We start from the raw sequence: 12,864 nt of genomic DNA, 5'->3' as shown, positions 1-12,864 counted from the left end.
GTGCTATACTCTTGGACATTGAACTGTTTTTCAGAATGCAGAAACCAGAAACCTTCTTTAAAAGACTTATTTTTTAAGCATTCCGCCTAAAAGTTTACTTTTTTTCTGATGAGGTTGATAAATACATCTTGAGCCTTCCAATTCTCTTAAATATAAAATGACTGCGGTGCCCTTTTAAAGAGAAATTGTACAGTTTATCCAGAGTCAGTGATTAGTGAACAATATCAGCACAGACTTCAGTGGTGCAGTGCCAGGACTTGTAACAGCAGTCATTCCTGCCTTTTCTGTGACTTCTAAATTAAAATTATTTTATTGGCAATTTTCTCACAAAAAGTTTCATTTGTGCACATTCAAAAATGCTTAAAATGTTCAAAACACTCATCAATAATATAATTAACTATACCCCACAATGTTCATTAATTTAGACACCATTCAAAAGACATGAGTATTTTGTGCTCATTAAATATTTAAAATAACCAGGACGAAAGTTTTTAGACTGAAGTGTTTATTCTTCAAATATGTTATTCTTTATTCTTTCGACATATGCAAATTTATTTATTTGTTTCTCTCTCTTCTTTACAGTACAGCCTGAAAAAATACAGAGATCTGTGAACGAAAAGACAAGAAGAGACCAAGCAGCAGTGATAATTCTGAATCACAATCAATACCCCTGTAAAAAGTTTTTCTCGTGCCTCTCTCCCTTTTGAATGTTGGTTAAAATTTCTTGAGGTGTCCAGAAAATGTGTCAAGACACATTTATGTGTCCGTATCCCTGAAAGAAATTGCAAACATTCACTGTCTTGCTAATGATCCTCTTTTGAGCCAAGGATATGCTCATGCAATAGTGATACATATCAGACAAAAACATTGCATAAAAACAATAAACTAGTTGATTTAAGGATTGCACAAGAGCTCTGAAACTTTAAAGAAAATCCAACAAGTAATTTCCTCAGATAACATGACTTTTAATTAATATACCCTTACATACCATTCACTTACTATGCAAGGAATGACCTATCTTAGAATTTTTTGCACATAATAAAAGAAGGAGTTAAATCTGTGAGTATTGGTACTAAAACACCCCTATAAACTTGTGCAAGGCTGAGACAGCTATAAAAACTCCGTTCATCACTAATAAATCACTCCCTTTCTTTATCTTAATAGCACCAGCATAAAACCAAATGATAACAGTTCCTGTCCAGATTTACAGTGATGTAACTGAGGTCAGCACTTGGATCCATATGTTTTAGTGTGGGCTTATTTCTATGCATACTTTAAACTATCAACCACACAGACCTAAAGAGGCTGCAAACAAAAGAGAATAAAGTTCCATCTAGAATTTGTCTGTATGCCCAATACAAAGCATCTGTGAACAGAGGGACAGATCTCTCCATTTCAGAGCCTATTTAAACTTTATATTTAAAGGCATATACTGAGCAGGGGGAAAAGAAGTGCAGAGTATAACACAAAATGACAAAGTGACTTTCACAGCTGTCCTGCTCTGCCTCTGAACAGGCAAGCGACACTAGACTGCAAAACAAAGAGAGAAGTGAGATTTCAAGAGGTCTGTGGAACAGAAAGCAGAAGACCCTGTAGCTCAGTTCTAGAAAGAAAGTCAAACAGTCATAATGAACACAGATCAACTCACTAAACACCACAAAACACAAAACTCCTTTGAACATGCACCAATCAATTTCAGAAATGCCACTGTTTAATTTAGCTGGGGGAAAAAAAAGTGGCAATTTTTTTTAGGAGCACTGCATTTCATTTCATGTGGGATAATGGAAAGAGGAGAGAGAAAGGGAAGGAGACCAGAACGATTTTTCTCTGCACTCTCTGGTAGAAAACTGGGGATGTGTTCTCCGTGCTACCAACAGAGATAGTCAGGTCACACGTCCTCTAAAAAGATATTTTTCTCTTTAGCTTATTTCACACTCCAGCATTGTACTGCCGAGTACCACAGGACACGTAAGCAGAACTTAAATGAAATCAAATTGACCACCTTTTAAGTGTTCTGGTTTAACACAAGAGAATTTTTCTGGTGTGCCACCAAGAAGGTCCTTATTCCATAAGTTTACTGTACAACCACATTACTACAACCAACAAATGGAGATAAGGTTCACAATGAAAAATGTGACAGACTGTATTATTACACATCAGCTGTTAGATTCTAAGCTTGTTTTAATAGCCTCTACTTTCTTTTTTTTTTTTTTTTTTTTAATCCACAAAGAACATAAGCCTGGTGTGGAATCTGAAAACACTCCTGGAAGTGTTTTGAAATTACAATGAAATTACAATTTCTGGAGTTCTGAATTTTGTATACAAATCAAAGCTTCTCAGCATCTTGTTTAAAGACATCTTGCCCAAAACTTTCTTCACACATCTAGAAAAAAAATCTGCAAACACATCTTTCATGTGTGGATAGAGAAGAGCAAACTTCAATTGCTTTCAAAAACATTTTTGAAGAAAGATAAATTTTCTTTTGCTCTCAAGTTTACACACAGAACCATGGTATTTTCAATAGGTCTTGTATGTCTACCATGACTAGGCCACAGACTCCAAGTACTGCATAAAATGTTGTCAAACAGCATTTCCATATTTCTTCCCAAAATGCAATTTGTTTATAAAGAAAAACAGTCAAAAGATCTCCTAGCCCTCCAATGGTCTCCTCACCAAGCTGACATACACCCTTCCACACCAGTTTCTCTAAAGCTGGAAGGATTCCAGAAAGTCTCCAAGGACAGATTTTAGAAGGAGGTCCTAGTTAAAATATTGGCAGCACATATATTTGTCTTTTTAATGGCAACCACTTTACATTGTTTAGCACATTTAGCAGGATTTAAAGATGAATTTAATATACTCACAAACTTCCAGAAAAAGCCTGTGAGGTGGAGGGGGAAAAATGGTGAGAGATGAAACATACAGTCACTGCCAACAGATCTTGAGCAAGCACTGCATGAGCAGGTGAAAAAAAATCTAGTGAGTATGAGGAGCTTGATGACAGCTCTGGGTCTGCTCCCCTTATTCAACTGTTTCCACTTATATACACTTCTGCATCTGTTATATATTATGGGGTGTTTTTATTAGCAGCTTTGGATCCCCTAAAGCAGGTGAGCATGTGTTCAAAAGACAACTGAATAAAAATAAGACATTAGAAAGAAAACATGAAACAGTTCAGAGAAAAGGAGAACAAAGTGTGATCTTTGCAAATAAAGGCAACTTCATTTTAACTGCTTTTGCCATCTGAATGAAGACAAAATTAGTAAAACACTTTAAATTTAAATTAAATCAGGGAAAGTAGTTCATGCATATAATCTCTCTTGGCAAGGACTACTCAAGAAGAACAGCAAATATACACACCACCTGCAAGTATCTATCATAAAATTATATTCCCTAAGCAATTTTCCCCATTTTCCCATCCTTCTTCTTTAAGTAATTATTTACAACTCACTTGCTAATCTTGCCTGTTTTCCTCTGTATTTATGTGTTGACAGAGGTCCCAAATCAGAAAAGCATTTGAGATCCAAGTGCATGGTGGCAGGGAGAAGACTTCATTCCCCACAAAATGTCTTCCCTGAATATGAACTCTTTGGCCAAGGGTGATAAATTTATGCTTTTGTTTTGAACTGTTCTTGGAGGGAAACAAAAGAAGAAAAGTAACCCACAGACTGCATCCAACGTACTTATCTCTTGGGTTACATGTAAACTGAGTTTTGTAGAAGTTGTTTGTTTGTTTGTTTGTTTGGGGTTTTTTATCTATATTACCTATTTAATAACTTAATTGCTGGTTATGAAAATATGCAGCTTTACATTTGGGACTATATGCAAAGGTATTGAATAAAAATGATTTTTTTTTTGTACTGCTGAGAGTGCATAATTCTGACAGGGACTGTGAAGCAATCCACAGCCCAATAAATTGTCATTTCACATCTAAAAAGTTTAGAGGTGCTGCAGAACTACTTAAGCACTTGACCAGCTCCTCCCTCAAAGGAATACAAACATCTGTATTAGAGTGTAGTTACATGATTCATTGTCTTGTCTTCAGACAGTAAAGCCAGTTTAAGATGTTCCCATGCATTTCCTCCCTGACCCCAGCCATTCCTTGCTTCCTTTAAGCTGCTCCCTGAAATAAACCAATAATAGAAAACTCTCACCAAAAAAAGAAATCTTTGGTGGTTAGGTGTTTTACCTCCAGTTAAATGCCTCTCTTTATTTGTGATCACAAAAGAAAACACTAAGTTAAAAGTACTTACTTACTATTGGAAGTACGATATTTTTCTCTTAAAACACATGTGGTGATGACATCTATAAAGTAATCCAGAGGAAACTGTCTGGGCCACAATGACAAAAAAAAACCCCATGAAATTCTGGTCTAGTCATCAGGAAGCTCTCAGAGAGACAGTTTACATTCCATTTGCTTTTCCCAAGACTGCTCACCTTGTAACTCTACATATAATGCAATAAGAAGTGAAAAGTTTTGTGAAGCAGGAAAAAAAACCACCAAACCACATTTCTTATAAGAACTGCTCTACAGACTGGTGGTTAAGACAATTCCTGAAAGTAGAGACACATATTCCCATTCCCACCACTGAGAAAACTACTACATGTCCTAAGCCATAACACAAAAGGCAAGTCACAGAATCAGGACCATTTAAGTTGCAAACGACCTCCAAGACCAGCAAGTTTAACCTTCCACCAGTCACCACCTTGTCAACTAGACCTGAGCGCTAAGTGCCACATCCAGTTACTTGAACACTCACCACCACCCTGGTGGTGTTGTGTTCCAACGCCTAACAACCTTCTCCATGAAAAAAATTCCTTCTGATGCCTCACATTAACCTCTGCTTATGTAGTTTGAGGTCATTTCCTCCTGTCCCGTCACGTTTTCCTTGGGAGAAGAGGCCAACTCCCACCTGGCTACACCCTCCTTTCAGGGACTTGTAGAGAGCCATAAGGTCTCCCCTGAGCCTCCTTTTGTCCAGGGTAAACAACTCCACCTCCCTCAGCCAGTCCTTACAAGACTTGTCCTCCAGCCCCTTCACCAGCTCCATTGCCCTTCTCTGGACACGCTCCAGCCCCTCAATGTCCCTCGTGTCGTGAGGGCACCAGAACTGCACACAATACATGAGGTGCAGCCTCACCAGTCCTCCCCAGGACATGGAGACAATCCCTACCCTGGTCCCACTGGCCACACTGCTGCTGATACAGGCCAGCATGCCATTGCCTTCTTGGCCACCTGGACACAGCTGGCTCATATTCAGATGCTGCCAACCAGCACTTCCAGGTTCTTTTCCTCTGGGCAGCTCCTCAGCCAGTCTGCCCCAGCCTGTAGTGCTGCATGGGGTCATTGTGACCCAAGGGCAAAACCTGGCACTTGGCCTTGTTGAACGTCAAGCAATTGGCCTTGGCCCAGGACCCAGTCTGCTCAGATCCCGCTGAATAACCTGCCTGGTCCTGGCAGACCAATATTCCCTCAGAAATCAGTCACCCAAGCCCCTCTTCCACAGAGATACTAAAGAGGACAGGCCTCGGGGGAGAACACCACTGGTGACTGCCTGAAAACTGGAGGTAGCGCCATTCACCACCACTCTCCTCCCGACCATCCAGCCAGTTTTTAACCCAGTGAACTGTGCATCTGTCCAGCCTGTGGGATGCCAGCTTTTTCCCAGCAGAATGCTGTGGAAGACAGTATCAAAGGCTTTGCTGAAGTCCAGGTAGACAATATCTACAGCCTTTCCCCCATGTAATCCTGCCACCAGCCTTGCATGATCAGTGCAGTAAGTGGGCTCCAAGGACATCCATCAGACCAGTCCCCAGGAAATATGTGTAAATGAGCTGGTTGGTTTTGGATAAGGACCAGGTGAAAAGCTTCTCAGAACTGGTTAGAACTGGACAAAAAGAGATGTTCAAGTTTATCAAGCTCTGTATTATATGAATTTATATTTTAATATTTCTTTTGAATTCTGGTGGCTCTTGAGAGACAGTTCTGTGCTTAGGTGTCCTTATTTAAGTTGATCATCATTTTGTTCAAACTACAATCAGTGAAAAATTAAAAGTACAAACAATTACAGCATTACAATGTATACTATCAAATTAATTTTGCACTAATTGCATGCCAGCAAAAGTGCTAGCATGCAGCTAGTGCTAAAGTTTTCAAGTGAAACTAGATTTTTTTCATTTTTTGTCACTTATTTGGAAAATTTACATATACCTCTGATTAAGTTTAAATGGTTCAGATTTAACAACAACAACAGTTGGCCAGCTGCAGGACGTGGGGGAGCTAAAACATTCAAAATACTGCCAGGTATTCAGTCTATTTGGACAGATTGGGTCTGACCCAAATCAGAGCATGCAGACTGTGACCACCATAGGGTCACATTGGCTGCACAGGAGTAAAACCTGTCCAGAGCACAATCTAGGATAGGGTCAGAAAGAATACAGGTTGAGGAGACAAGATAATGTATGAATGAGTCATGGGGATTTAGGCAAGAAACGAAGAGTGTACAATCTGTTTAGATAAGATTTGTCAACTTTTGTTAGGTCACCCTAATACCTGAAAAAATTTGGTTTTCTCCAGAACATATTTATTGGGGCAGACAAAAAAATAATGCATCACAGCACTGTCATAAAAATAAATGAAAATTCAAATACATAATTTTTCATCTATTTTGCTTTTTAACAGCAAAATTTTTATCATTTTCAAGGAAGTTACAAAAGCAACTTTTGCTGACTGTCCTAACAGAATTTGCTTGCCCCTTTTGTGTAACCATAATTCATCACCTTCATTTTGAGACGTAAAACGTTTCACACAGCTGCAGAAACACTGGAAACACTTGTTGCTTTCAAGTTCCTGAAAGTATTTTAAACAAGTATATCTCAAAATCTCTTTTCATAAAGAAAAGGTCTTGAATATAAGAGATTATCCCAAGACATTTCTGTTTCTTATTCAGCAAGTAACCCATCTTGCTTAGGCAAAATATTCAAATCCATGAATGGACACCTCTAAATGGTGCTGTGGTGATTAAATCTACATTCTGCTGCATAGAAAGACAAGCACTATATTCTTAACAGATGTAGTTTTGGAATGGTTTTATATTCTTGAGAGAAATTGCAGAGTATGATTTATCACCCTGACTCAAGAGAAATGATACTGAATGGAGTGCTGTCAGTGATGAACAACAATTCCAGCTGATTGAAATTTTCTAAAGAAAGAAAAAGATGGTATCATTTCACTGTTTAACAGTTTGGGAAAGCAGGCTGGAGTGCTGAAACCTGCCAGAACTTCTATAACCCCTGGCCTTCTACTACCTACTTTAAGCAAAGGAATTTGTAAGTTTCATCATCTCTGAGAGGATTTAAATATGTGTACAACATTATGCAGACGCAAATTTTCTAAATGATATAGCATTACTATACAGAAGCACTCAAAGCTAGATGATTTCAAATCCTTGCAGCTTGAAATCTAGATTTCTAACATACTGAGTCTGAATCTCTCTGGCACAAGAAAAAGCTAACCAAAGAGTAATTTTCAATGAGATATTTCAATTGAGAAATGCATCGAAGTCTGTGACTGATGTACATAACCTCCTGGGCTTTAAAATATTCACATATTTATTCCAGTGAAATAACTTCTATGGAGACTTGAGGTCTTTGCTTTTCATGTCAGATCAGCAGCAAATAAAGAAGCAAACTTTGCTCACATTCCTATGATATTTCACAAAAGTTTTAAAACTTGACTACTTCTTAACTAAAGGAGAATAAGTAATTTCCCAAGAACAAATATTTAAACTTATTGCCCCTCCCCACTTTCTTTTTTTTTTTGACATTTTAACATTAATATTTGAGGAGGTTAAGTTCTAGTCAGCATTGCATTAACTGTTGCTCTAACAAGTGTTAATGCAGTTCCTGCCTTTCCTCTAAAGAGCTATAAAAACACAGTACTTTCAAAATTTAGGTAAAGACATAAATCTTGGCTCCAGGTGTTCCTGAATCACTCCATAATCTGAAATGAAACTAGTCTTGACCAACTCTGAATAAAGTTCGAATGCAATACAGGTTTGTACAAAGCTGGCCTACCTGAAGAATGAGTATGTAAAACCAACCAAAACTTACTGACATATTTACTTTCTGGAAGGCATGTTAAATGGACTTTAATACCAGATTTGAAAATCCAGCTGTAAAATGGGTATGCAAACATGATTAATGAGTGCTGAACACCATCCAGATCACATACATGTAAGAACTACAGCAAGCAAGAAAAATTTCCACCCTTAAGTAACAATTCAATTTAAATTAGAATTGCAGTTACTCTTCCATTTTAAGCCAGTAGTTATTCCATAGTTGCCATATATCAGAAAAACCTGCTTTGTCAGAGAATAAAACAGTTTGGTACCACAAACATAAGCAACAACCTTTTCAAATACTATTCCTGAGTCCAGAGTGCACAACTTCTTCCTTGCCAAACCTAACACAAATCCTTCTGAGTCTGTACCCACTAATTATGTTTCTACTTTCAAGGAATTTCTGAATGTCTCCCCTACCCCCCAGCCACCACTACCACTCACTAGAAAATCCTCCCTCATTATCTTGACTGATTGCTTCAATTAGTGAGCAACTCAGTCACTTCCATTATGTTCTATGTTTCAATTCCAGGAAAGGAAACCTTCACTGATATACTTCAGGTTTACTTAATTAGAAGGAAAATTACCTTCAATGCTCTACAGACAGGGTGCTGGGGTGGACTGCCTGAATAGTGCTGATAAACTGTTTGCCAAGACCTTCCTTGATCACAGATTGCTTTCTCTGGTTGACAAGAAGCTCAACGTGACCCAGACACGTGCACTTGCTGCCCAGAAACCAAGCACACCCTGGCTGCATGAAAAGAACTGTGACCAGCAAGCTGAGGGAGGGGACTGTGCCCCTCTGCTCTGCTATGGTGACACCCCACCTAGAATGCTGCATCCAGCTCTGGGATCCCAAAACAAGGACATGGACCTGTTGGAGCAAGTAGAGTGGAGATTCCAAGGCTGCTCAGCGGACTGGAGCACCTCTCCTATGGAGACAGGCTGAGAGAGTTAGGGTTGGTCAGCCCCAAGAAGAGGAGGCTCTGAGGAGACCTTTAAGCAGCCTTCCAGTACCTTAAGGGGGCCTGCAGGAGAGATGGAGAAGGACTTTTTACAAGGGCATGTAGTGACAGGACAAGGTGGAATGGCTTCAAATTCAAAAAGGGCAGGTTTAGATTAGATATTAGGAAGAAATTTTTCACTCTGAGGGTGGTGAGACACTGGCACAAGTTTCCCAGAGAAGCTGTGGATGCCCCATCCCTGGAAGGTCAGGCTGGAGGGGGCTTTGAGCATCCTGGTCTAGAGGAAGGTGCCCCAGTCCATGGCAGGTGGGCTGGATCTAGATGATCTTTAAGGTCCCTCAGGATTTCTATCTACATGGTTGAGAAATTAAGGATTCTCATTGTATATACTCACTTAAAAAAAAAATCCTCCCTTATGATACCACAAGAGAGATCCACTCCTTAAGTAATTGGCAATTTAAATTGTCCTCAAAAGTTTCTAGATAGTGCTTGAAACAAAGAAGCAGGGATCCCTACAAATAAGCTACAAGTGAAAACACAGGGCTTTTGCAATATATAAAACCCATAAAATTCTAATTTTAATAATAAAATGAACAACAGTGTAAAACATCTTCAGGTTCAGCAATAGTTTTAACAACTAGGTATTTACTTTAAAGTTTTTTAACAGTAGCACCACTTAATAGAAGAGGGAAAAAATGAGACAAATATCATGTTTTCTGTAGGACTCTGACTTTTTTATTTCCCAAGACAACTCTAAGATTCAGGTTACTATCAGTAGAATATCAGTAATTGTAAGGTGACATCTGTTATGCTCTATAAACAACTGTTAATGGCCATTCTTATGCTTTTTCCAAGTAAATGAACTATCCTATTTCAAGTCAAGAGCAGCAGTTAGATTCCCTGTTGAGGTGACAATGATTATCCACTGTTTTGTTAAAAACAGCCCTTCAACTTACACCTTTCTCCTATTTGGAAATACAATGTGAAGTCTTATTTCTTAGCTCTCAGCTTTCAGACAAACCTGAGCTTTGAAAAACTTCTAGAAGCACCTGAGTACCTAAAAAGGTGGAGAATCTAAAGGAAATAAACCCACCCTGTATCAAAGATTGAATTAGCAAACATGCACACTAAAGCAGAGGAAGAAGTCACAGGGAATATAATGGATAGTGGAATATTGACCATTTTAGAAAAGGAAGGAAGGGGGTTCTGCTGGCTTGTTATAGTACATAAGTATGGAAAAAAGATTAGAAGGCTTCTACTTATCTCAGGATTATTAAATGCTTAATTGCTTTACAAGTGAAAGCTAGCACTTTAAATTTGAAGTTTTAAAGAAAGGCACAATACATTTAGATGCAGAAAATTTTTGTAATATGAAGAAAAACAGCAAGACCTAATGAAGAAGAGTTAATCAGACTGCATAAATTAGGCTGGACAGATTATTTCTATTGTCACAAGTGTGGCCTACCAATATATCAAAGAAGTGCTGAAGCTTTGTCTAAGCAAAAGCAGTTTGGACCAGGTGTCCCTCATTATGGGTTTCTAGCTTAGCTGAGGGTTAGACCTCAAGTCTCTGCTGACAGATGTTTGAGTAATATTTTATTTGGTTGCTTTGCAAGAAAGGGCTTAAATAATTGCCTTTGCTGACAGGAATCTTAACATTAACTTGAATTTGCAATGATACCTGTTTCTCACAGGTCACCTGATGCAACTTTAGCAATGTAAGGAGCTTTGAATCTTCCTCAATTTCACCAGAGGTTCCTGTGCAGCCCTAAGGGCTCAGGCAGACAAGTTGTTAAAGAAAGGGCCAGAAAGGGCCTCAGAAACCCAAAGAAAGAAGAAAAACATTCATGAAGTCTTTTATATGAAACAGACACCATGGTTAAGTGATCTGAGTGGTCAGTTTAAGGTGTTTATCTTTTTAATGGGAGTCTAAATGTAAAATCATTACCTCCAAGTTAAAGTTGTTATTAAGCACCAAGTAATAAGTTATGTTACACTACTGACAGTATGAAATTCAATTCCCTTTGAAGGATGCTGCACTCAAAGTTGTGCTGCAATTATGTGATAGCTATGCCCATTTCCTAGAATCCATCAATTTTTTTCTGTGACAAAAACCTAATTTTCTTCATGTCATATAAACATTAGGTATACAATACCCTCAAAGGACTCAAAAGGAGAAGCAGAACCCTTCTTCAACATCTTCATTTGAATGGGATTTTTAGGTGGGAACTTCTTTTTAATATTATGCTTCCAATATTCTCCATTACAGGTCACATTTCATATAGACCTAACATGCCAAAAAGAACCCAGTGTTTGACCTAAGGAAGGGAAAAAATAAAGGGAAAAGATAAAACTGTTTTGTTTAGATAAATCAGGAGGAACAAGTAAAGAAAGAGAAATATAAGGATAAAGAAGTCAGTAATTTCAAAGAGGTTCAGATGATTCCTGAATTTGGGGAAATTTTCTTTCAGAAAATTCTCTGAAATTTTTAGAATGATGTTATGTTAAGGGTCAGACAACAAAAAGCTGAAGAAAACTTAAAAGAGGTTGTTAGGACAAAGATTTAATGTGTATTGCTCCTACTAGAAATATCGAATCCAAATCTAATAATAAATGTTCTGGAAGGGGTGGTAATCTTGTGGTATGATCATTTTGGCTGATAATATTCAGGCTGTTAAGATCAGAAATGATGAAAAAATATTTACTGAAAATACTGAGAGAAAAAGCAATTTGCTGAAATAGTTCAATGCTGACAAACATTAAACAAGATATATGACAAGTCTAATTTTTCAATGAGTTCTAAGTTAATGCTCCCTATGCAAAAATGAGATACTGGATGTACAGTATCTCACTGCACAGAGGCAAAATAGCCCCTTTGGAAAATATCAGAGACACTGCATTTTGCTTTGAAGAATCCAGGTTTCAAACAGAATACAGAAGACAGGAATGTATTTGTATGATTATACAGAAACTCAAGCTAATATCTACCTATCCAAATAACATTGGAAATCCTCAGGTTCCTTTCCTATTGACCTGTTTGTGTTCTGCAAACATTGTTTTCATCCTTGATGTTTGCTGTTTATGTATTTTGTCTCTACTGTTTCCCTCCAGTCACATAATTGCTAATTATGCAAATGTAGTCACAATCTTCCTAGTATGCTTATCTACAGCTTCCATGGAATATTTCCCAAATTTAACTTTTCTAAACCATGACCTCTCTCATAGTACACATTCTACAACAGCCTGCACAATGTCCCCTGTGGACATTTTTGAAAAATTATCCTAATTGATACAGAATCTCTACCAACAGAATGGAATGAGGTAACAAGAACAGCACTTCTGCCACGGTACTTGACTGACCAGTTAATTTATTCCCTCCCTTGTTCCTAGAGTCACTGGAACACAAAACCCATCACAACAACAGCTGTCTCTTTCTGAAATTCAAGGCATAAAAGAAAGTATTAGCATACTATTTCAAGGCATAAAAGAAAGTAAAATACTCACAGATTGACTGGACACAGTAATAAACATCATTAACAATTTCTTCTTTACTGAAGGAGAGAAAAATTGCTTAAGGGTAATGCTATTCAAAAAAAGTTAACACAAGGGCTTGGAGTAACATGTATGTTAAAAGTCATGTCACAATAATACAGCCAAAACAGTATTTCTGACATTTCTAAAAGCTCCTGCTTTTGGGGTGTTTTTTTTTTTTTTCACATAATCACAAAATTAATTCTGCTATTCTGATTATACTAGAGTATGGGCAGTGTTGGTCTTTT

The sequence above is a fragment of the Haemorhous mexicanus genome, chromosome 4, assembly GCF_027477595.1.
Source record: "Haemorhous mexicanus isolate bHaeMex1 chromosome 4, bHaeMex1.pri, whole genome shotgun sequence".
NCBI lineage: Eukaryota > Metazoa > Chordata > Aves > Passeriformes > Fringillidae > Haemorhous > Haemorhous mexicanus.
The sequence above is the reverse complement of the archived record's forward strand: the minus strand, read 5'-3'. Positions refer to the sequence as shown.